At 38.2% G+C, this 25244-nt stretch overlaps 1 long non-coding RNA gene across 1 annotated transcript in view; it reads right to left on the reverse strand.

Moving 5' to 3' along the window:
• Window positions 1-25025, reverse strand: part of LOC131041708 (uncharacterized) — a 37851-nt gene extending 12826 nt beyond the window's left edge. The window contains exons 1-3 of the long non-coding RNA XR_009105070.2: window positions 24891-25025; window positions 24551-24655; window positions 24294-24386 (exon numbers count right to left, since the gene is read on the reverse strand). This is a non-coding gene — a long non-coding RNA (uncharacterized LOC131041708). The remainder of the gene's footprint in view (window positions 1-24293; window positions 24387-24550; window positions 24656-24890) is intronic.
• Window positions 25026-25244: the final 219 nt, after the last annotated feature.

Below are 25244 nucleotides of genomic sequence, written 5' to 3' on the forward strand. Positions count from 1 at the left end.
ATATATCTTTTATCGAACCTTTTGGGGAAAAGAGGGGTTGAATAGTTATCGCAAAAACTTCATAACAAGAGAAAAAGAGATATTTTTCACGAAAAAAGCTTGGTGAAGAAGCCAATAAAAATTGTTGAGTGCGTAAGGGCTGCAGTCACAGGAATCATGAGGCAGGTTTTGAATTCCGCCAGGTATTAGGGCATGGCAAGCAGTAATATGTTTTAGGGTGAATACATAAACAAAGGAAGGGGGATTAAAGGCATTCATCTTCTCCTTGACGGCAGGAAAGAGGGTTTTGCTCTGCTATTTTGTTATTGTTCAACTCAGCCATTACGAAATATAGCGGGTTTTGTTGAGAAGGGTGTTGGAGTGCATTCTCTGACAAGGTTCTACACTTCTCAGGTCTTGTAGTCTGGCTACCCTACGAGTTTGATAATTCTTTTTCCATTTCTCATTCAAGTTTCTAGAAAAATAGAGGAAAAGAACGAAATGCAGTGTATTCTTCCTTATGTCTTGAAAATTCTGAAATATTTTCATTTAGTGGTGTGAATGTTGAAAAGTATTCTAAAATGGAGAAGGGCAAACCCTTATGCAGTCTTTAAATGACAAAACATGTAATATATCTGCTTATTCTGTATTAGACCAAATTTACTTACTGTTCTTGGTAACATTAGAATAGTTATGAAATTATGAACTGGTTCTCATACCTGCACAGTTGTGGGAAATTTATATGTATGCTCATAAATATATATATATTTATGTGTATAGATGTAACTTTGGAATGTTTATGTTATGAAAGGTCAGGAAAATTATTTTAGTGTTGACAGGTTGTATGGAATTAAACCAGCAAGGTGTTTTTATTCCTTCAGATGTTATAAACATGGAATTATAATGGGTAAACCCAACACATGCCCAAATTCCCCAATAACATTGTTCTATTTTAAATAGTTTTCATAACCAGAGTAGACAGCAAGGTCACACTGTTATCAGACCAATATGATTAAGGTTGACTTTTATGAATGAATATATAAATGTAATTATATCTATAAATACACTATTAGGTGTGTATTTATATATATAAATATAGGTATATCTGAGTAATGATGTGCAGGCCTGGAAATTATGTTTACTCACACCATTCAACTAACTGAAATCTGAAAATCATAAGAACATAATCAATATGTAGGTGCAAGAAGGCTCCATTTGGACAAACTTAAACCAGAAAACCACAAATTTTATAATCAGCAGGTCTATGTTATAAATATATTATACACCTTTAAGTGAGTAAATATATCTCTAAATTAGATATAATTGTGTATAGTCAAATGCAGGTCTATGCGTTAGATTTACATGTGTTCCTCAACTGAACTATAGACTGAAATAAATCTTATCCTTAGAATCTCTGCCTTCATGAATTTATGTATTTGTGATACAAAGGTTAAGGCTATTGTGAAGTCTATCTTAAATAAAAATAAGTTGTAAACCTTAGACATCGTGATTACTCACTGTGCATGTGAAGGGCGGGTACACGTACACATAAGTACAACTGTACAAGTACTTGGGCATATACCGGCAAGTATGTGCCAGTGAAGTTATAACTGGTCATATTTGACGTATATGCAAGGGTAATTGTACTCACGTGTCCGTGTACGCAAATCTTAGCATGCACGGGTAGACATGTTCCAGTATAGCGATGTAGACTTGTACCAAGCCAGGGGTTCAGTCGAAACCTGTTGAAAACATAGTAGCTGTGTGAGGAAGAAATGGTTGTTAACACTTGAAATACCTTTACTATAACTATTGAATGCTAAACCCAAGATGGCCCTTACAATTACTTTCGAGTTCAACTGAACTCCTCAACCCAGACTTTTGCCGAGAAGGGTGAGATCATTGACAGCACGAAGACTCGTTCTTACAGTGTAAAACCTTGGCCAAGGTGGTGTTGCGTAATGCATGCACTAGTCTGATCTTTAGCACCAGATACACCCTTAGTCAGAGCGTCATACTAGTAGGGAGTTACCCTTAGTGTATGACCGACTAAGTGTGTAGGTCCTAACACCAAGTCTCTGATGGCATTGAGTTCTCGTATTCCTTTACCTTCCTGCAAAGGGCTGGGCCAGTCCAGAAGGATATGGCACGGGGGACTAGATAGTTTGTGGTTGGGCAGAAAAGCGCCCTAATGATACTTTCCCTCCCCACCAGTATCATGACCGAGTTGAAGTTCAAAATTTAGCATCAGTTGAAAAGTACTCTCTAAACCCTATCTCTCTTTCATTTCATGCAAGTTAATTAGTTCTTAATATTGCATGTATGCTTAATTTTTAGTTCAATGTAGTTAATCTTCAGTTATCATTATTCATGTTCCTGTTTTGAATTTTAAATTAAAAAAAAATATATATATATATATATATATATCCATCTTGCTATGCTTATGTTAACGGCTATTCTTTTGCAACGGTTAGATTATTTGAATTTATATTTCTTTCGAAATTTTCAGCATGTTACATCTCATTGTATTTCAGTCCTTTCGTTGCATAAGTGGTTGAGTGATCTATTTCCTAGTTTTAATAATCGTCCTCCCACTGAAAGGTGGTTGAGTGATTCTCTATTAGTTGTTCTTGTTAGATAGTTCAAATAACCGGAAGACAACTGAGAGGGGGGGTGAATCAATTGTCACAAATTACCGGAACCATTAGCAATTTAAACTTTAATACTAGAACCCAAAACATTAAAACCAGAATAGCAAATAAACCAATTAAGCATAAACAATAATCACAGAATAAATACCATCCATATGACACCAAGATTTATACGTGGAAAACTCGGTAAAGAGAAAAACCATGACGGGAAGCCTAGCCACAGCCAGATAATACTTCTGCAGTAAGTATGTGAATTACAATTGAGAGCTCTGCACTTGCAGAAAGGCCAATAGCCTAGAGCGCACTGCTCATCACAAAAGGAGCCTCACTGACTACATAGAAATCCAGACTACAATCCGGAGAAGTGTTGAACTGCAAAAGATAGCATCTTCTATGCCTGAGTACAGTTCTGGTTTAAGCTCAATACCGGAGGACTAAATCCTCTTACATAAACCCAATTCAATCTCCAATGATCGACCAACTCCTCTGCCTGAATGATATTACATTATTCGCCTATTACATTCCTTGATCATGACCTCTAACAATAACCATGATGATCTACAATGAGATCTTACATCTATATATACAAACCCTCGACCATAAATAATTAGGTCGGCCACCAGACAATAAACCAATTACATAATTACAAACCATGTCGGCCTTAGACCAAACAAATAATATCCAACACATAAGACATCCCGGAAATACATCGATAGGTTCAATCCACACGTTACATTAATGCCAGTCCATAACCTCGATCAACCGGGACCCGATATAGGTCCCACACGCTACAGCAATGATCTCCATTTGCCAAGTCTCGAACATGATCACCAACAGCATCCAAAAACTCTACCAAAAGCTGCACCAACACCACATATGCAATTCATCAAAGATCTCCACCAAAAGCTCTGCCAGTGAAACCCTTGCCGGAACCAGAAACCAAGCTTCTAGGCAAGTAGGATAGCATCCGATCACCAGACCAAAACCAACTGACCAAATATGACTATGAGTATCATGAACAAGCCAATTCCATCACCAAACTATACCGGAGCATACTGGATCATGCCGGATCCAAGTTAACCAGAAACCACTCGACCTACTGGGACCAGAAGGGTGTCGGTAAAGCATCCAAACAGCTAGTGTTGGCATCAAGGACAAAACATCAATGCAATACATAATCAATTCCACCAAATGGCCAACAGTTTTTGCCCGTTGGACAAGCGGAAGGGGCTGGCTTGCCGCCCAACATTGTAATTTTCAGTTGATTATTGGAGCTAATGATCCCCTATTCACTGTATGCTCTCACCTTCCCACATTGGGTTCTTAGTGATCAAAAAGTGGAAGGGTTCTCCTTCAGCAGTATTGAGTTTATATTCCCTAACCTTAACGGGTGTTTGTGATGTTTTAAAACTGCAAAAATTGAAAACAAAAACTGGGGATATTTCAGTGGTATCAGAGCTAGTTTTCTTGCCAGCCTATGCATTCAATTGATCAGAGTTCCCCATGATTGATAGAGAAGTCCTTTACCACGATAGAGAGCACAAGAGACAACAGTATCAGATTCCAGTAGTACCGGTTGAAGAGACTTTTTTAGAGGTACTTAGAAACAGAGAAACAGTAGTTGACAATATGGTAGAGAGAATGACAGAACAAATGAGACCCCCGATGCTAGAGAAGAAAGAAAGTTTGATGTCAGTGTGGATATGATGTCACAGTTTTTGGCCAAGTTAAATCAAATGCTGGTGGGACTCCTAACCAACCCACTAATGGCCATGAAGCTGGCACTTCTAACCCTCCTAGAGGAAATGGAAGCAACCAAGGGAGTAACAAAGGGGGTCCTAATGACGGAATTCTTGGAGGGTCAGTCTCTAGGCCTTTGCAACCTGTCTTCATACCCAAGGAAGTACCACAAGCTGAAATTGAGATACTTACAGCTGATGAAGTGAGGAATAGTTACGTGGAGTATGCTTCTCTTCCTATTGAGATTTGGGATATCCTCACCTTGAATCAGTTCATGAACCAAAAGAAGAAGAGAGGTGGAAGATATGATAGCCCTCCTTATGCTCCAAGAGATTATCAGCAAGCCCTTGGAAAGGTGTCTCTAGCCCACTTTGACGGGAGTGATAAGTGTACTGCTAGATCGTGGGTTCAGAAGTTGGACATTTATTTGTCCTTGAGACCAATGCCGAAGGAAGATGCAATCAAGTTTGCCAATTTGCATTTGGATGGAGTTGCTCACAAGTGGTGGTATCATGGGTTAGTCACCCTTGGCCATAGTTCGATTAACAACTACAATACGTTCACCAACAAGCTCATTGAAAGATTTGACACTAAGGATCTTGAGGTGAAATTCCATGAGCTTGCACAACTGAAACAACAAGGTTCCTTGGACACCTTCATAACTGATTTTCAAAGACTTTCCATGATGGTTACCAGTATTTCTAAGAAGAGGCTAGTGGTCCTATTTACGGAAGGACTTGAAGAGCCCCTGAGAAGTTGGGTTAAAGCCTTTGACATGCCCACCTTGGTTGAAGCAATAAAAAAGGCAAGAAGTATGGAGTTGGCTGCCCCTAAGTCAAAATTTCAGTCCAAGCCTATCCCTTTTCGAAAGGACAAGAAGAAATTCCAAATCAGTCCAAGAAGTTTCCCTCTAGGATGGATGATGAGCTACGAAGAGAGCTCCGGAGGAAGAATATGTGCTACTCTTGCAAGGAACCATGGGCCCCGGGTCACAAGTGTTATGGAAAAGGAAATGCGCACTGTATGGAAGCCTATTCTACTGATGGATCAGATTCTGAAAATTCAATTTAGCAGACTAATATGAGAGAAAGTGAGTACAAGGAGGTCCCAGAAGAGATTGAAGACAACCACGAAGATAGGGGTATAGTTGCACAACTATCCAGCCTTCATAAAAAAGAATCATATAGAATCCAGGGAGTGCTTGGAGAGCACCGAGTTATTGCTCTTATTGACATTAGAGCAACTCATAACTTCATAGATGAAAGGATTGTTGCAAAGAGAGGCCTTGTAACTAATGAGGTTGAAGGATTCAAAGTAATGGTGGCAGATGGTTCTACCATCTCATGCAACTGGATGGTCTCTAATATGTCTTTGAAGTTAGGGAACTATGAAGTCAAGGATGACTTCTTTGTGGTTAGCATTGGAGGAACTGATGATGCAGTGCTTGATATACAATGGTTGCGATCTCTTGGTGAGATCACTCTCAATCTGCAAATAATGGAGTTGAAGTTTATGTCCGATGGGAAGAGAGTGGTGTTAAGAGGGATGCCTAATGGAGGCCCTCGAATTGTATCATTGAAGAGGATGGAGAGGCTGATCCGTCATGATCAAGTGGAGTGGGCAGCGGAATGCATGATCATGCCATCCAATCCAATAAAAGAAAAGAGATACTATCCTCCCGATATTCAATAATTGATCACTAAGAGGAGTAAGGTTTTTGAAAGTCCACCCCCTGAGAGAGGGACTGAACACATAATTGAACTTGAAGAGGGAGCAAAGCCGGCTATCACTACTCCATACCAGTATCCCAAGAAGTAGAAAGATGAGATAGAGAAAGCTATCAAGGAGCTTTTGGACATGGGATACATCCGGCCTAGTAAGAGTCCCTTTTCTTCTGCGGTTGTTCTAGTGAAGAAGGATGGGACCATGCACATGTGCGTGGATTATCGAGCTCTTAACCAAAAGACTATCAAAAATCGGTACCCTATTCCTAGAATTGATGAGATACATGGAGTTGTTTTATTTTCCAAGATTGATCTCAGATTAGGTTACCATCATATTAGAATGAGGGAATCAAATATTGCGAAGAAAACTTTCAAATGCCATTTTGGGCATTTTGAGTTCCTAGTCATGCCCTTTGGGTTGACTAACGCTCTTGCTACCTTCCAATCCTGTATGAACAAGATCTTCCAAAAGCGGTTGAGGAAATTTGTGCTTATCTTCTTTGATGATATCCTCATCTTCAACAAATCTTGGAAAGAGCACTTGAAGCACTTGGATGAAGTGCTCAGCATTTTGGAGCCCGAATCACTATTTGCAAAAGAGTCCAAGTGTGAATTTGGAATGAAGGAGCTGCTCTACCTTGGTCATATCATCAGTGCAGATAGAGTTAAGATTGATCCTGAGAAACTCAAGGCAATAATCAATTGGCCTCCACTTGAGAACTTGACACATCTGAAGGGGTTCTTGGGGCTGTGTGGCTTCTATAGGAGATTTGTGAAGGGCTACTCTCAGTTGGTCGCTCCCCTCACAGATCTCACTAAAAAGGGAGCTTTTGTTTGGTCAGAAAAGGCACAAAGTGTATTTGACAAGTTCAAGGAGATTATGAGCTCGTGCCCTGTTTTGGCTTTACCAGACTTCTCTAAGCCCTTTAAGCTGCAATGTGATGCATCTAGAGAAGGTATTGGTGTTGTCTTAATGTAAGAGAAACATCCAATTTTGTTTGAGAGTAGAAAACTAAGAGGAGTTGAGAAGACATATTTTATCTATGACAAGGAAATGCTCACAATCATGCATGTTTTGGCCAAGTTCAAACAATACTTCGTGGGAAGAAAATTTGTTGTCAAGATAGATCACAATAGCCTCAAACACTTAATGCACCAAAAGGATTTGAATGAAAGGTAGCAAAAGTGGGTAAGTAAGCTACAGGCTTACGACTTTGACATTGAGTACATCAAAGGCAAGAACAACACTGTAGCTGATGCACTTTCAAGAAGGCCCCATTTAAACTCTTTGTGTGAGCTTACTGCTCATTGGAGGGACTCGTTGCTTGCTGATTATGCCAAAAATCAGTTTGAAACCAAAATAATTGAGGGTACTTTTCATGATGAAAGGTACAAGGTGGTTGATGGGTTGATAATCTACAAAGGTAGAATCTTTTTGTTGCCCGAATCTAAGCTCTTGCAGACTTTCCATGGCATTCCTCTTGCTGATCATTAGGGTTATTTCAAGACCTATAGGCAGATTCGTGAGAGGTTCTCTTGGAAGGGGTTGAAAAATGAGGTGTTGTTGTGGTGGATAGATTGACCAAGTTTGCTCATTTTTATGCCATCACTAGCTCATTTACAACTCAAGTTACTAATGTGTTCTTTTGTGAGGTGTTTAGACTGCAGGGGTTGCCAAAAAACATTGTCAGTGACAGGGACAACGGGTTCCTAAGCACTTTTTGGCAAGAGGTTTTCAAATTGTGTGGTACAGTGCTCACTCCAAGCACGAGTTATAACCCACAGACTAATGGGCAAACGAAGATTGTGAACAAGTGGTTGGAAGGTTATCTCAGAAATTATGTCTCAGAGCAGCAAAAAACATGGGTGAGATGGCTACATTTAGGGGACTATTGCTACAATTCATCCTACCACATGTCCATCATGATGTCTCCTTTCATGGAACTCTATGGTTACGAGGCCCCTAGCTTTGCTGATTTGATGTTTGGTGATAGCAGAGCCCCTCAAGCAAAAGATATGGTGCAGTAGTGTCAGGATATCTTGAGGGCTTTGAAGAATAACCTCCAGATTGCATAGAATCAGCAGAAGTTGTGTGCTAATCAGTAGCATGTAGAGTGCTCATTTGAGGTTGGAGACATGGTCTACCTTTGACTTTAGCCCTTCAGACAGTCTACTCTCAAGAAGAGTGGAGTGGAGAAACTCAAGCCACATTTCTATGGGCCATTCAAAGTCATCAAGAAAGTTGGTGCAATGGCTTATGAGTTGGAGCTACTAGCGAGCAACAAAGTTCATAATGTCTTCCATGTGTCTCGCCTCAAGAAGGCACTTGGACACAATGTTGTGGTCTCTTCAAATTTACCTCCCCTGGATGAGGAAGGACAGTTGGTGTTGATTCTAGAGGAGATCATTGATTCCCGAGAACGTTCTTTGAGGAGAGGGGCAATCAAAGAGTACTTGGTGAAGTGGAAGGTTTTGCCTGTGGAGAATGCTACTTGGGAAAATGAGGAGATTTTGTAGCATCCAAACTTGCGGTTGCTTAAGGACAAGCAATCTTGGGGAGGGCGGACTGTAATGTCCGCTTCTCAGCAGTAATCAACTTAGTTGACCGTTAGCCTATTTCGGAGACCCGTAGGCTAGTCGGAAGCAAAAATTAGGGTTTCCTACCTCTGGGAGGATGTTTTAGAATTTTTGGTGGCTTGCGTGTGGGAGTTTGTCATTTTTGGTTCTAGATTCCTTCTGGATTTTCAGAAAGCTTCGTAATGACGGTACATGCATTGCAAGCAATGGAGACTGGAAAACTTACTATTTTTAGTAAGTGGAGGCAAGGGTAGCTTATTTCTCTGCATTTTCAGAGAGCTTCGCAATGGTGTAACATGCAAATGAATCTGAAGACTTTTTCTGGACTTACTATTTTTAGTAAGTTGCGATGGCTGCTCAAAATGTGGTAAAAATCACTTTGGAAACACTTACTATTTTTATAAGTATGTTATTTATAGGAAGTACTATTTTTTGGAGTATTATTTTTGGTAAGTTCCTATGTTCCAACTTAGATGTCTATTTTTAGCAATGCAGATCAGTACTTTGGCCTCAGCTCAATATTGGTAGTTGTCAGTAATTGAAGAAGGTATATTTTAATGGTTAAGGCTTATATTTATTTTATTTAGATTTGGACAACTTGGAGAGGAGAAATAATATTTTTATCCTAAGTCTATTTGGCAAAATATTTTACCTTCATAGTGGGGCGCCAAAATGCAGTTTAATTTTATGGCAAGGTCAATGATATTTTATAAAGCCTAATGTTATCAAAAGTGGTGACTAGGGGTGGAAAGGAGTTGGATGCCAAATGCCAAGGAGATGAAATGAAAGTCATTTGAATTTGGATGCCATTTGAGTTGGAGTTAAATTTGAATTTGGTATGATGTGAGGCAATAAATAAGGGCCTAGGGCTCTCATTTTCTCATCCACTTTTATTTGCAACGAAGTGCTGCCGAAATTCAAAGTGCTTTCTTCGAGGAATGCATACCTCCTAGTTCGTTCTTGGCTTCTTGTTTGAAAGATAGCAACTAGTTGAGATTGTGAGACTGTTCTTTACACTGAAGAATAGTTATTTACACTGAAGAACAGATGGAGTTCATTGATGTAGTAACATTTGATGTTTTCTAATGTGTTTTGGGTGTTTTGTGAGTTTTCAAGTTGCTGGTCGGTTGTAGAGCTGAAGTCGTTTTCTTATCATAAGTCCATGGGTGAATCTTTGTGGCTTCTGGGTACTCTCCCTTTATTTTCCTAGGCCTTAGGAGATTCTATATGCTAGTTTTCAGAGTTTAATTTGGAGATATGAATTTTATAATGCAAATCACCCTCATGCCCAGGTCGTACCATGCTGGAGTTGACTAGAAATACGTGCATAAATGTTTTGAGTGAGTTTGTTGTTGTTTGTCGGTCTTAGTCTGGTCCTTTTCTTCCTAGAAATCATTTGCAATCAGTTTTGAGTCTTTTCGTTAAGTTTTGGAGGAGTTGTGTGCATTTTAGTGTGGTTTGAAGTGTTGAAATATGTAGCTAGAATCAGATTCTAGTTTAAGTTATTTATGTAATCATGGGTGGCAGCAAGTAAATTATGTAACTTGTAATTAGGGCCGACCTATATGTAACTTGTAATTAAAGGTCTGATCCTATTCTTGGTGCCAAAACTACAAGGCCGACTATGATCTATTGGAGGCATTAATTCAAATATATACAAGATGATTTGTGATCATTCTACAATCAATACAATCAGCGAATTACCTATCTCTACAATCAGCAAATCACCTAGGGTTCCTGAATCTGTCTAAAGGCTGGCGAACTTGTATTCCAAGCTGAGTGAACATCCTTCAGTGCTGCCGAATGAAGTTACAATGACAGCGATTTGCATTTGAAGGATTGTCAAGGTCATAGCATTTCAGATAAGTCTTCCCTAGCATGGGAATGTTGTAATTGTGCTACTGTGTTTTATCTAATATAAACTGAGAAAATTGTAGTTGGGTTTTTCACCTCCAAGGGGAGGTTTTCCCAGGGTACTACTATGTTATGTGTATTGTGTTTATTGTTTTATGTTCTTTGTTATCAGTCTGATCATAAAATCAACATGGTATCAGAGCTTGGTTCGAATTAGGTGTAATCCGATTGACTGTAATTATTTATCTTCTTTCTGCACTTATCACTTCTTGAAGATGATGCACAGTCTCAGGGTTGAAGATAGGTTGGATGGAGCATGCAACTTCACATCAAGATGGTGAAAGGAGAGTCCATCTTAGAGCACTTAAGAGGATGTTGCCCGTGACACCTTCAAAGGTCACATTGTAGCTGCAGTAACTGATTGCCTTCTGCTTGGATAAAGATGTTGGCTTCAAGGTGGTTGCACATATGCCCGACCTGCCAAAAGTTGATATGGAGCGAAATATGGCGAGCCTCACAGAGTTCCTTGAGAGTCCTTCCTCTAGGGTTGATAGCCTTAAGGCGATGTGTGATGGCGAGGGCCGAAGGCCACGCAGCCATCATCACTAGATGCTTCTGTATGGTTGGAAATTCCAATACTGAGTGAGAGTAGGAAAGAACGTTGGTGGACCAACCTATAAAGAGATAAGTATTTTCCATGGTTGAATAATGTTCATGAATTTCTTCATATAGTTATTAATTCATGCTATAGCGAACCATGTATGATTCCAGCATTAATATTTCTCTTTGAATGCTTTTAGGACGGAGATTGCATTCTACGGTGGATGAGCTTGATACATCCTATGGGAAAGCCATGCAGGCTGAAGAATGGAGATGCAGCTTGCTTCCATGAGACTAAGTTGGTGGTTGAAGATGTTTTCTCGAAAAAAAAAAAAAAGGCTATAACATTCAGAAGGAGCGTGATGTTTCAGCTTTAGAGGGAGCTTGTTAGGCTTAGAGGGAGCCTATTTCTTTCAGCTTCAGAGGAAACCGCATTCTTTGGTTAATGCATTCTTCTATGGGAGAAGTTTGAGGTGAAAACCCTCGTTCCACCCTCTGCGAGTAGGTATGGTGGAGCCACCCTCTGCGAGTAGGCATGGTGATGTTGCATTCTTCTCTGGGAGAAGTTTGAGGTTAGAGCCCTCGTTCCACCCTCTACGAATAGGCATAGTGGACCCACCCTCTGCAAGTAGGTATGGTGGGTATAATTGAAGAAATTCCACCCTCTGCGAGTAGGCATGGTGGTCCCACCCTCTGCAAGTAGGTATGGTGGGTATCATGTAAGAAATTCCATGATGGATTCGTTCACCCTCTGGGAGTAGCTATGGTGAACGTATCATGTGTTTCATCCATGGGAGTAGCCATGGTGGTAGCCTCTATGTGACTTGATTATTCATAAAATCCTCTCTAGCTAAGAGGAAGTGTTGAAATATGTAGCTAGAATCAGATTCTAGTTTAAGTTATTTATGTAATCATGGGCGGCAGCATGTAACTTATGTAACTTGTAATTAGGGCCGACCTATATGTAACTTGTAATTAAAGGTCTGATCCTATTCTTGGCGCCAAAACTATAAGGCCAACTATGATCTATTGGAGGCATTAATTCATATATATACAAGATGATTTGTGATCATTCTACAATCAATACAATCAACGAATTACCTATCTCTACAATCAGCAAATCACCTAGGGTTCCTGAATCTATCTAAAGGTTGGCGAACTTGTATTCCAAGCTGAGTGAACATCCTCAATGCTGCCGAATGAAGTTATAGTGACAGCGATATGCATTTGAAGGATTGTCAAGATCATAGCATTTCAGATAAGTCTTCCCTAGAATGGGAATGTTGTAATTGTGCTACTATGTTTGATCTAATATAAACTGAGATAATTGTTGTTGGGTTTTTCACCTCCAAGAAGGAGGTTTTCCCAGGGTACTACTGTGGTATGTGTATTGCGTTTATTGTTTTATGTTCTTTGTTATCAGTCTGATCATAAAATCAACATGAAGTTGCTAGTTTGTATTATTCAGTTTACTGGAAAAGTATATCAGATTTTGAAATTTGGAGTGTGAGGTTGTTTTTGGGGATAGTTGGTCTTTATAGCTTGTGGAGTGCATTAAACAATTATTTTGCAGCAATGGACAGTGATATCTTTAATCTGAAAATTCATGCTATGTAATGTAAAGTTTATTAGTAGTACTAACAGCTATCTTAATTTGAATTGTATCACAACTACAAGACCCATTGAATAAGTGGAAGAGGCTAGCTTTTCTGCCTATCTTATCTCATTGTATTTCAGTCCTCCGCTAAAAAGTGGTTGAGTGATTCTCTATTAGTTGTTCTTGCCTACTGGACAAGCGGAAGGGGCTGGCTTGCCGCCCGGCATTGTAATTTTCAGTTGATTATTGGAGCTAACAATCCCCTATTCACCGTATGTTCTCACCTTCAGACATTGGCCTCTTGGTGATCAAAAAATGGAAGGGTTCTCTCTCAGTAGTATTGAGTTTATATTTCCTAATCTTAACGAGTGTTTGTGATGTTTGAAAACTGGAAAAATTGAAAGAAAAAAAGTAAGGGGATATTTCAAGATTGCAAGTACGCAACTCCTTTCCTTATGTCAAGTAAGGATGGTGGACATTGACTGCACTCCTACATGCTTATTACGAAACCTTGACTAAAGTGGCGGTGCAGTTAGCATGCATCTGTCAGTTCACAAGAGTCAGATACACCACTAGCCAGAATGTCATGCAAGTTAGGGGATACCTATAGTGTTTGACCAATTAGACAGTGTGGATTCTAATCACCATTTTTAGAGGCTTAACAGCAAATGTTTTATCCTCTATCTGCTACCCTCATGAAGGGTCGGGCCCTTCTAGTAGGAAGTGGCACAAGGGACTTATGTTTGGGGTTGGGAAAAAAAGCCCTTGATGATGCTCTCTCTCTTCCAATTGTAATGAGATAAGCATTTGATCATCGGAAATTTCTTTACTCTATAAACTCTTAAACTCCTCTCTCTTTACCTTAAGATATCAAGTTGTTGGAGGTTAGTTAATGTTTCCTTTCTACTGAAATGGTTAGTTAGGTAAAGTTAAGTTACTTATTAACGATTTCAATTTCAGCTTAACCTTAGTGAAATCAATTTCTTTTCCTTGAATTAGTAAAAGTTAATATATTTTTCCATTTTAGAACTTTTGGTTGTTACATCTAGGAGGAAGTTGGATGAGTTGGAAAGCAGATTGAGAGGATGTACAGGCAATTGAAGAAATATAGGACAATTTAACCCTATTTAAGGCAGCTGAGAGCATCTAGGAGTCTTCTAAGGGGCATCAACAATTAAAGGGATCAAAGTAAGTTAAAAAATTTCATTCAAAATACATCTTCAAGCATTCTATGGACCTAAAAAATGGAGACAACTCAAATGGACACCAAGGAAGGTTTGACTCAGTAAATGGATGTAAACCAAGCTTCCATGGGGACACGTACCCACCCCTAGGGCCCACATCCCCATCCCTAATACTGTTTCAGAGACCACGGGATGTTAGGGAACATCCCCCCAATTTGCAATTCCTAGGAAATTTTGGAAATGCCAAGTAAACGCCAAGGGATGCTTGGCCGTCCTTAGGACGGTTGAGACAGACAAGCATCCCCAACCACAATATATAGTCATATCAATAAATAAATAAATAAGCATTTATTTTAAAAAATGATCGGCTCTAAGTGGTGTGGGGGTCCCACAATCCCTCCCACGCCACTTTCCACCACTAAAATACCCCCCAAAAACTTGAAAGCAAAAACGTATTTCATTTTGTATTTGTTGTTTGGTGTGTGCTCCTTATTGTGAGGGTTTTCAGCAGGGTTTAGCTCCTTCAAGGCTGTTGCAATGAAAAGAATGGGAGATTCGAAGGTAATATTGGAGACATTTTGTCACATTTTCCTTTTTGCTTCAAGTCTGAAACAACTTATTAGCTGCAAATTTGAAACCACAGCCAAGGTATGTCATTTTTTTTAGTTTTCTAAATTTTTAGCTTGTAAGTTTGTAAATTGAAAAATATTTTCATTGATTTGGTTTCAAACTTTCAACCATTAAAAAACACCACAAAATGAGCAACAACAGTAGTGTCAATCATGAGGGCGGTGAAAGTGAAAATGAAGTCAAGAGAATTTCAATAGATCCTTCTTCTAATTCTGAAAATCCCAACTCAGCTGCTATTCCACAAGACCATTTTGCATGCCCTTCATCCTCTCTTCAAAAATTGCAAAAGGTTCTTTCAACCCAAGAAACCATTGCTTCAGTTTGCCACAAATTTGACTGCCAGCAGGGGTAAAAATGCAGGGGCAGCAGGCATTGGCTTTGTCATGTTCACAACATTGATTACCATGGGAGCTATACTAGGGTTTTAACCCATCAATTGGGTGAGAGTGGACTTCATGTTAGAGTTTGTGAGGACATACATTGGAACAAGTTGAAATGATAAAGTTGGTTGGAGTGAGTGAGGACAAAATCTTTTGTGCAACTCACAATAAGAAACGGCCATTATTGATTTGCATGCCTATTCCAATGTATCGATTGGAGAGAGTTGTGATAGAGGGAAGAGGAAGACCACCAGCTGCAAGTGAAAAAAATATAGTGGTAGGATTAATGAATATACAAAAACGTGCGAAGGACAATGATTCAATGACCAAATTTTTTATGCCTAATCTATTCAATTTCATTTGGCAAGGTCACCTTATTTCAAAACTATGTTGAGAGATGCATTGGCAATTGGACTATCTTATGCTCCCCCTGGAGAAGATAGATTGCATACCTCCCTCCTTGACAATTAATATTCAAAAGTGAACATGTTGATGGAGGAGATGAGACAAACATGGATTTCGACTAGCCATTCCATTGTCATGGATGGGTGGACTGATATTCGACATCGGCCACTCATTAATATTATTGTTACATGCCTTGTTGGTGTTGAAGTTATAGCTGCGATAGAGATCTAAAATGATATCTATTCTCCTCTCCAACGTCTCTTATTTAATTTGTGGCTTCAGTTATTGTTTTCTATCTTGCTTTGCATTGACTGTTGTCAGTGAGATGTCTATGTGGATGTCGGTGGAATATTTATGTGGCTGTCGGTGACTTTTCCCCTTCCATCGCGGAGCCTCTTCACTTGTGTGGCTATCGGTGACTCTTCCCCTTCTATCGTGGAGCCTCTTCACTTGCTTTGTGATTCTTTATGTATATATCTCTTCTATTTTTGTGGCCTACTTCTTCTTTGGCATATTGATAGTCATATTGTTGGCTCCCAATTTTGTCTCGTAGCAAGTTGAGAATAATGTGTATGAAGTATGTCAGATCATTAATATTTTATGTGTTCTGTGTTCAAAGTTTCCAGACATATGAAGGTTTATAGAATGTATATGTGATGTATCATTTGACTTCATTGTCATGATTGATTTGTAGAAAATCAAACTTATCTTATCTTATTGTGATTGATAGTATCTGAAACTATCAACAATTGTATTCATTTTCAGAGATATAATAAAGTTCATTTTTGAGTGGGCTGGGTTTTTCACCCTCAAGTGGAGGGTTTTCTTAGGCTAAATTACGTGTATCTTGTTTCAGATTTTTGTGTTACTAAAACATTAAAATGGTATCAGAGCCAAGTTCCTCCTATAGAGCCTAACCGCTTGAAGGTAGATCCTATGCTTTTGTCCTAGGATGGGCACTGCAGCTTAGCATTCCGGCACACCCTGCTACAGGTGGATTTATGTCGCATTTATGTGGTTGGTCCATCACTTTGTTGTGGATGGTATTAAAGATAGTTCTTCGGATGATGCTTAAACTATGCACGGGGCAGATATTGTGGACAGATGATGAGTGATGGCGAGGGCCAAAGGCCACACAGGCATCAGATCATCACTAGGTGCTTCGGTGTGATCAATCCAAGTGAATGGAAATTCCATTGCTGAGCAAAATTATAAAAGGACGAATCAGAGATTGCATTCAAGGAAGGAAGATTGCTTGCATTTCTTCGCAGAGGAAGAATCAGCATTCAGAGGGAGTCTGACATATCGTCAGAAGTAACCTTCGACAAGGAGGTCAAAAGATTAATTTCAGCTTCAAAGGAAGAATGACATTTCAGCTTCAAAGGGAGCTACATCGTTATGAAGATTTGGTTAAAGCATTTTTCTCTATGAGGGAGAAGTTCGAGGTGCAATCCCTTGTTAATGAGTTCTTCTCTGTGAGGAGAAGTTCGAGGTGTGATCCCTTGTTAATGAGTTCTTCTCTCCGAGAGAAGTTCGAGGTGAAATCCCTTGATTAATGAGTTCTTCTCTGCGAGAGAAGTTCAAGGTGAAATCCATTGATTAATGAGTTCTTCTCTGCGAGAGAAGTTCGAAGTGAAATCCCTTGTTTCCACCCTCTAGGAGTAGCTATGGTGGATCCACCCTCTAGGAGTAGCCATGGTGGAAGTCATGCGTGTGACTGTATGACTTTATTTTCTGTTTTCTGATTCACCCTCTAGAAGTAGCTATGGTGAATATTGTTATGCTGAGATAACAATTTTATTGAATAAAATCTGTGATGAGACTCTGTTAACTTTCTTTGGTTGCAGCTGTATGTACCTGTCATGAGATGAAGAAATGAAGATCTCTCTTGCTAAGAGGGAGAGTTGAAGTTATAGCTACGATAGAGATCTAAAATGATATCTATTCTCCTCTCCATTGTCTCTTATTTAATTTGTGGCTTCAGTTACTGTTTTCTATCTTGCTTCGCCTTGACTGTTGTCGGTGAGATGTCTATGTGAATGTCGATGGAATATTTAGGTGGCTTTCGGTGACTCTTCCCCTTCCATCGTGGAGCCTCTTCACTTGTGTGGCTGTCAGTGACTCTTCCCCTTCTATCGTGGAGCCTCGTCACTTGCTTTGCGATTCTTATGTATATCGCTCTTCTATTTTGGTGGCCTACTTCTTCTTTGGCATATTGATAGTCATATTGCTGGCTTCCAATTTTGTCTCGTAGCAAGTTGAGAATAATGTGTATGAAGTCTATCAAATCAGTAATATTTTATGTGTTCTGTGTTCAAAGTTTTCAGACTTATCAAGGTTTATAGAATGTATATGTGATGTATCATTCGACTTCATTGTCATGATTGATTTGTAGAGAATCAAACTTTTCTTATCTTATTGTGATTGATAGTAATCTGAAACTATCAACAGTTGTATTCATTTTCAGAGATATAATGAAGTTCATTTTTGAGTGTGTTGGGTTTTTCACCCTCAAGTGGAGGGTTTTCCCAGGATAAATTTTGTGTATCTTGTTTCAGATTTTTGTGTTACTAAAACATTAATAGTCAGTTCATACTTAGAGATATTGATTGTTCTAGGAAACTTAAAAGGATCTTGATTACCAATTTGCCATTTTGAAGAAGACCATAGAGGAGGTTGGGTCTTCTAATGTTGTGCAGGTTGAGACATTCAACTTGTGTTTGTAAGTTAGTTCATTTGATGGTTGAGAGCACTTACAACATATTTGTTGGACTCCATGTTGTATGCATGCTTTGAATAATGCTTTGAAAGACAAGTGCAAAATAGATTGGGTGAAGGTAGTAGTGGCAAAGGCTAGAGACATACAAATGTTTGTATGTAACCATCACACTTCACTTGCACTATTCCAGTATTATTCAAGGAAAGAATTCCTCAAACTAGTTGAGACTAGATATGCTAGCTATTCTATTTTGTTGGAGAGGATGTTGGAGGTGCAGGATGCTCTACAATCCATGGTTGTTTTTGGAGAGTAGAAAAAGTGGGCTCAATCAAAGACAAAAGAAGGGAAAGTAGTGAGAAAAAAACTGCTTAATGACATTTGGTCGTCCAATATCAGGTAAGAAATTATTTTTAAGTTTGTACTTTGTTTTACTTTTTATTTTAAAATTTAATTTTGAAACTTTCATTATTTATAGTGTTAATGCAGTAATTTTTAATTTTAAAAGTTTTAAATGTTTCTCGTAGATATATGTGCTCTATCATATCACTTGTTGTGGGGATAATTAGGTATGCAGATATAGACTCTCTTACCTTTGGAGAGATCTATGAAACTTTTGATAGAACGCTTGATCAAATGAAGCAAGCAATTCGTAACAAGGATCCTGAATTGCAATTCTATGAGGAGCATGTTAGGCCTATTGTCACAAAGAGGTGGAACATAGTGATGAAGGGGCTTGCATGGCAGCACTTTGTAAAATGTATAGCACTGAGGAGGCAACCATTCTTCGAGAGAAGTGGCTTCAGCTTTCCAATCTTCAGGGTCCTACATTCAACAAACCAGAGGATAGGAAGGATAGGGCCACTATTGCACAAAAAAAAACCCATTGGATGATGGAAATTTCATGGGAAGGACACATCGGAGTTGAAACAACTTGCCATCTGTTTCCTCTCACAAATTGCTAGTTCCTCTATTGTAGAGAGGAATTGGTCCACTTGTGGCTTCGTCCACTCCATAAGAGAAATAGGCTTACCTCAAAACGAGCTAAAAAACTACTTTGAGACTTTAGGACCAATAGACTATTGAGTATTGATAGACTCCAACAGTGCGTTGTGATGTTGATCCTGAAGATGTTAGGCAAATTGACGAGGGGGAGGTGCAACCAAGATTGGTCGGGCTACCACTGGATGATCCAATTCAGGTAGAGAGTGATCGTGACATAGATGATTCTGAGTCTTTGGATATTGATAGCCAAAATGAGGCTTAGTCTCACAAATTGTTGTATTTTGATGTCAGAGACTTTTATATTGATAGCCCATGGTATTTTGATGTTTGAGACTTCTGTTACACTACTTTCTTGAAATTTATTATGCTGTTATACTACTGTTGTCATGATTTATTTACATATTAATATTGTTGTTATTAGTTATTGATCTCTCTCTCTCTCTCTCTCTCTCTCTCTCTCTCTCTCTCTCTCTCTCTCTCTCTCTCTCTCTCTCTATATATATATATATATATAGGACTATCATCCCCAAAACGTGTCCCCTGCCATCCCCCCATCCCCATCCCCAAAACGTCGTGGAACAAAAATGTAAACACTTGTGTTTCTTTCTTCAACACATGTTCCTATTGTTTAGCAAGCTTTTAGACAGCATATTAGGAGGCCTAATGGCAGTTTTATATAAGTTCTTGTTGTTTAGACTAAAGATTGTAACCTGAAACAATGTTCTTTCTAGTTTAATTTTGTATGGTAACTCATTATAACTCAGTTTCAGACTGAGAAGCGAGAATTATCAGTCTTGTACACAGCTGTATACCTTTTCAATCAATAAAAGACAAGTTACTTTTCCTTCTTAGAAGCTGTTTATTGTGTGTTATCAGATGATTGATGTAGCCTTTTGTTATATGCGAAAAAATCCTTGATATGATGTCTCATTATCAACACACATTTAGGCAGAGAATATATATTTTTACAGGTATGTTGTGTAAATGATACTAACAATCAAAAGTTGTGAAGAAATACTAAATTTTCCTTCTGAGATGGTGAATATCATAACCTTCCTATCTCAGAATATCGTAACCTTCCTACAAAGCATTGATGCATGGGCATGTAAAACCTTCGAGTTGTGCATAGACCATCCTTATCACTCGTTAGTTGTGTGTCTAAAACAATGTATAGATCTTGAAATCAGTTTGGTGCATCACCTTTTAGGTCTTGGGTTTCATTTCAATGTTTTCTCCACCCCTTTTCTTAGCAACAACAGTAGGTAAGTTAGATTAGGTGAACTCCAAGGGAACCAGCCCACTTTGGAGGTTGACTTCAATTTACCAAAGCCCACACTTTGAGAAGTCATCCCATGTTACAAGAGTTTGCTGAGTTGATAACTCAACAAGGGTGCAAACTTTTCTGACAACACCACCAATTTGCACTAGAGGTTTGAAAGGAATAAATGGTCTTCTCTAACCACCCTACTAAGGATTGCTTTTTGATTGCATGTTTCCTTATCCTACACCTTGGACTCTTTTTAGTATGGTGATTTCATTCATCAAAGCCTTCAAGAGATTCTTGATATCATCATCTTGTGAAGATTAATTTTACCAATTTCTTTCCTCATTTTCCCAGATTGAATCATACCATCCTCGATGCTTATGGCTAGATCTTGAGCAGTGTCAAGGCCACTAGGACATCCTAACTCATATTTTGATTATGGATTGTGAGAATTCATGAAGAAGAGAGTTTGCAGTTGTAGGCCTTGCAAGTGTTGGAATTTTGGTAATCAATTTGTGGCCTCGTTATCTTTCTTCTTTATATTTGACAGTTTTGGAAATAATTCATGGTCATCCTCTGCAGATTTGAACTGAGCAATGAATCTTGTCCTTGAGCCATCCCAATTGGTGATACATTTGACGAAAAGGTGCCAAAACCAATCAGAGGCTATGCCAATGAGACGTTCTGGCATTCTGCAAATAACCTAACCACTATATCTTCATGTGCTACACCAAGAATCCTGCATGCAGCAGTAAGGGCTGCCAAATGCTACTCTCGAAGAAGAGAACCATCACCTATAAATGTTTGGAAGTTCTTTGATAAACCAGATGGCAAGTCATGAAGATGAGCCAAATATGACAGTCCACTTTTCTTTTCCCATGGCACAAGTGCTGTGGTTGGATGTGCAATCTGAATAAGAGTAATCTGAATTCCATAAAGTAGAAGAAATTGACTGAGATTAGAGATGCTATGTGAGATCTTTGCCAACTTCTCAAGACTTGATGAAAGGTTCGTATACTGTTTTGTGCATCTTTTCCTCTCAAGGATTGCTTTGCTCAGTTTGAAATTGAAGCTTTGCTGGAAATCAAAGAATTGATTTGTGCTTCTGCGTGCTTGACTTCAAGATCTAATGAATCTTTTCTCTACCAGCTTGAAGAAAGACTGATTTATCGTTGAGGGACCAAATGAGGTATTACTCTTTGTCAATGACAACAAACAACTCTTCTTGCAATAGATGGTGGAGGAATGCATGGGTTTATGTGGCTCTGTCTTCTTCCTCATCAAGTACAACTGCTGCTTGTCTCCAATGTTGTGAACTTGTTCTATTATCAAAGACAAGACTTCTTGGATTGCTTGAGACGTGTTCATGATCAGCTTCAATCCAGTTGTTGTGTGGTTGTACTACAGGAGCATCATCTCAAATTGTCATGGGCTCCTTCTAGTGTGGATGTGGGGTTTCTCGTAATCTTTGCTTCATGCCCCATAGCAGTGCCAAAAAATGTTATCCCTAACATTTGTCTAAGTCAAAATCGTAAGGAACAGTACACAGGACTGAATCATTCCTCTATTTTCAAGGGAGATTCCCTTTATAACGTTCATCTATCAGGACCATAACATACACATAACAAAATTAAAATGACACAAAAATGCGGGAAACCAAGACAAAGGACATTAAACTCAAGCAATTTTTTGTTCCAAGCAACATATGGAATAATTGTTATTGACCAATCAATGGGAAACTTGACTGCATGTATGTTAACCTTTGAAGCATAAAATGGCATGTTTTAAAAACTGATTATCACACATGAATTGAGAAGTTGGGTTACACAAGTTTTGAAATTGATGATTAACAAAGTTCCATGTTTGTTTATAATTGTTCACCTTATTCACTTTCATTTCATACAGTGCTGTAGCAATTTGTCACAACAGTTTTTGGTGCCAGTGAAAAGGGATTGACATATGTTATTACAATCTATAGAACTCGGATATATGTCATTATGCTATAACATGCATATCACAACACTCAAAATATGGATAAATTTTACAGGTGAAGTTTAATTTTGGCTTTGACCAAGCATCCAGTCACTACTGTCCACAGGGTTAAAAATTGCAGTTCTAACAACTCTGGAAAAATATTCTTCCTTCACTGAATTCTTGGAGACACAATTTTTCACTCACGAAGAATCTGATAGAGTGGAATTTGATTGAAAACAAAACAAAAAATTATTATCTGGTAGAGATTGTATATTCTGTTATGAATTCATACTGGTTAAAGTCAAACCCAGTTCTCAATCAGATTTGAGACAACTTTTAAGTTATCAAAAAAGATTTGAGACAAATTTGAAGCTCTTATGATCATCTGCCTTTATGACTGTTATCAATATTAATCCAAGATTGTTCATAGTAATCTTCCTTTGAGCAAGGATTTCTAATTTGCAACCCATATATTTTTAACTCAAGATATACATTTTTTCACTAAGTTTGAAGTCGAAACTAGTTGCAAGTATAGATTCCTTCAACTCCCATTTGAATTGTGAAATCTGAGCACAGAGAATTCAAGAATGGTTCAACAAATTATGTCATGTACAATTTTATTGTCAAATCGAAGCAGCTTTGATTTATTTACCATCTCAGGAGCATAAATGTTAAAGATAGATTCCGACTTATGGTTGGGAATCTCAGAACAATTCATTCTTCGTCCCAAAGCTTTAGGCTTAAAGAGTAGAAGTCTAAAAGAGCCCTTAAAGACTTAAAACAATGGAAAAAGATGATGAGATGAAAAAGGCTAGAGCGAATACTATACCATTGAACTTCACACAGCTCATATAGCTGTTGAATTTATAAAAAGTTGGATAAATACTTTTTTTCTATGCTACTTTTTTTAATTTGTTGGTATCCAAATTTAGAGATAATAGGAAGCATATTTTCACTATAAGAAGCTACAGTACCGAAGTGAACATATATCAACCCTTATGCAATTGGAACCTTAACTTGCCTTAAGCATTAAGCAATTTCTTTTTAATTCTAGTCTAAAAGTTTTAGGATAAATTCCAAAAAATCAGTGGGTACTGTGTTTCCGAGCTTGGTCATAAACCACTTGCATGTTTGGCATATGGTTGAGCAGCTTCCCAATCATTCAAAGAATAATTTGAATTCTATTGCCATCACCATTTGTTCAAGTTTTCGACATATTTAGGCATTGAGGCTTAAAACCTGCTCAGGGGCAGGGCAAGGCAAATTACTCATTGCCCTCTAAACAATGACAAAAAGAGTCATCAACCATGTGGCAAATATTCAGAACGAACATAACCCTGCTGGTCCATTTTCACTATGCTGTTGGTTCTGTTCCATGGAATTATTTAATGCGTTCACTTTAAATACATCTTTTCTACTAATGCAACATCCTCAACCAAGCGTATACAAATCATTGAACAATTATTCTTGAAATGTCTAACAATAATTGTGGACTTATACAAAGGTCCCAATTCAATGCAGACAATGAGAACGGCTTGCAACCAATTATCTGATGGGCCTCTGTTTTGTCTCTTTCTCTATTAGTGCATCCTTGTTAACCATCCCAAAAAATGAAATTATTATTCTCCATCGATCACTCCTCTTGAAAGGTGTCCATTTTCCCTTTTCTCCACTACATTAAATATCCTATAGCCTTCAAATTCTTTTGAAAAGGCTATAATTTAATTAGAAACCTACCCGTCAGATAAATCTCTATATCATAAACATAGGCTTGTACTGTTATCAGAGCGCCATTCTATTTGAGTTATTATTTATGCCCTACCCTTGAGCATTATAATCATAAATCTATGTAGCAATATTGATGTAAATGAAGACAATAGATCCTAAGAGACCACAATGACATTATGATATGTTCCTGAATTGCTGGCCCTACACAGCAAAGGGGCCATAGATGACATAGCACAAATGATAATTCCAGACGGCATTCTGAGAAGTTAGTATTGCAGTGCTTACCTGAACAGAAGCCCAAATTGCTAAGTAAAAGAATGGAGGAAGCATTGCGATCACTACTACGCAGATCCAACCAGGTCTCTCATTCACATGGTCCTGCACTATGATACAGCTCTCCCTCAGCCTTGAATTTATAAAACTTTAAAGGTTTTATAGATTTTTAATTTACGAGATCTACCAAGTACTCGACTCCATCTAAATCACTGTTATTCTAATCTATATAAATAATTAAAATCCAAAATCTGTAATACAGAGCATACCCTGGAAAATATCATGGTATAAGACAGGAAAGTTTTATTGCAATTCCTCTGTCTCCATAAAAAATGTTAACAGAGTACCCATAACTCTTGCCAATTCATGGTATCCTGTAGAAATAGAGAGCCATTGCCCTTATTGTTCGTAGAAAGTTTGGAAAAAAAAAATGGAGGAATTGTCCATAAAACCATAATCAAAGCCGTTCACATTCTTTTACAAATAAACTTGTATTTCCATGTAATGCTAATTTAGAAGAAATTTCATGTGGATAAATTAGACGACGACGAGAACCACCAGAGAAGGAAAATGTAAACTATTTAAGCGAAGGACTGGTGTAATTGTTACCTGCAATCTCCTAAAAAGAAACCAGTGAGGTGCAATTGTTTTCATATTGGTGAGCAACCCAAGTTCAAATTTGAAGAATATGGACGTTGCCCCTAATATTCAAGAGAAACTCTGAAGCTATATTTAGTGATCAGGTGCGCGGATATCCGGGTATAGTTTTTTTACATTGGAGTGAATATTTGTGTTTTAGTTTTTATTTCTCGTAGGCACAACAACGTTCATTCAAATTTATTTTTCATTTTCAACTAGTTCAACCCATCAGTATTTAGAATTAAAAAAAATTGAAAAAAAAATTATTTAATATTTTATAAAATTATAAAAATAATATTTTTCTATATTTTTATTGGTTCATAT

Source organism: Cryptomeria japonica, chromosome 11 (assembly GCF_030272615.1).
Source record: "Cryptomeria japonica chromosome 11, Sugi_1.0, whole genome shotgun sequence".
In the NCBI taxonomy this organism is placed as follows: domain Eukaryota; kingdom Viridiplantae; phylum Streptophyta; class Pinopsida; order Cupressales; family Cupressaceae; genus Cryptomeria; species Cryptomeria japonica.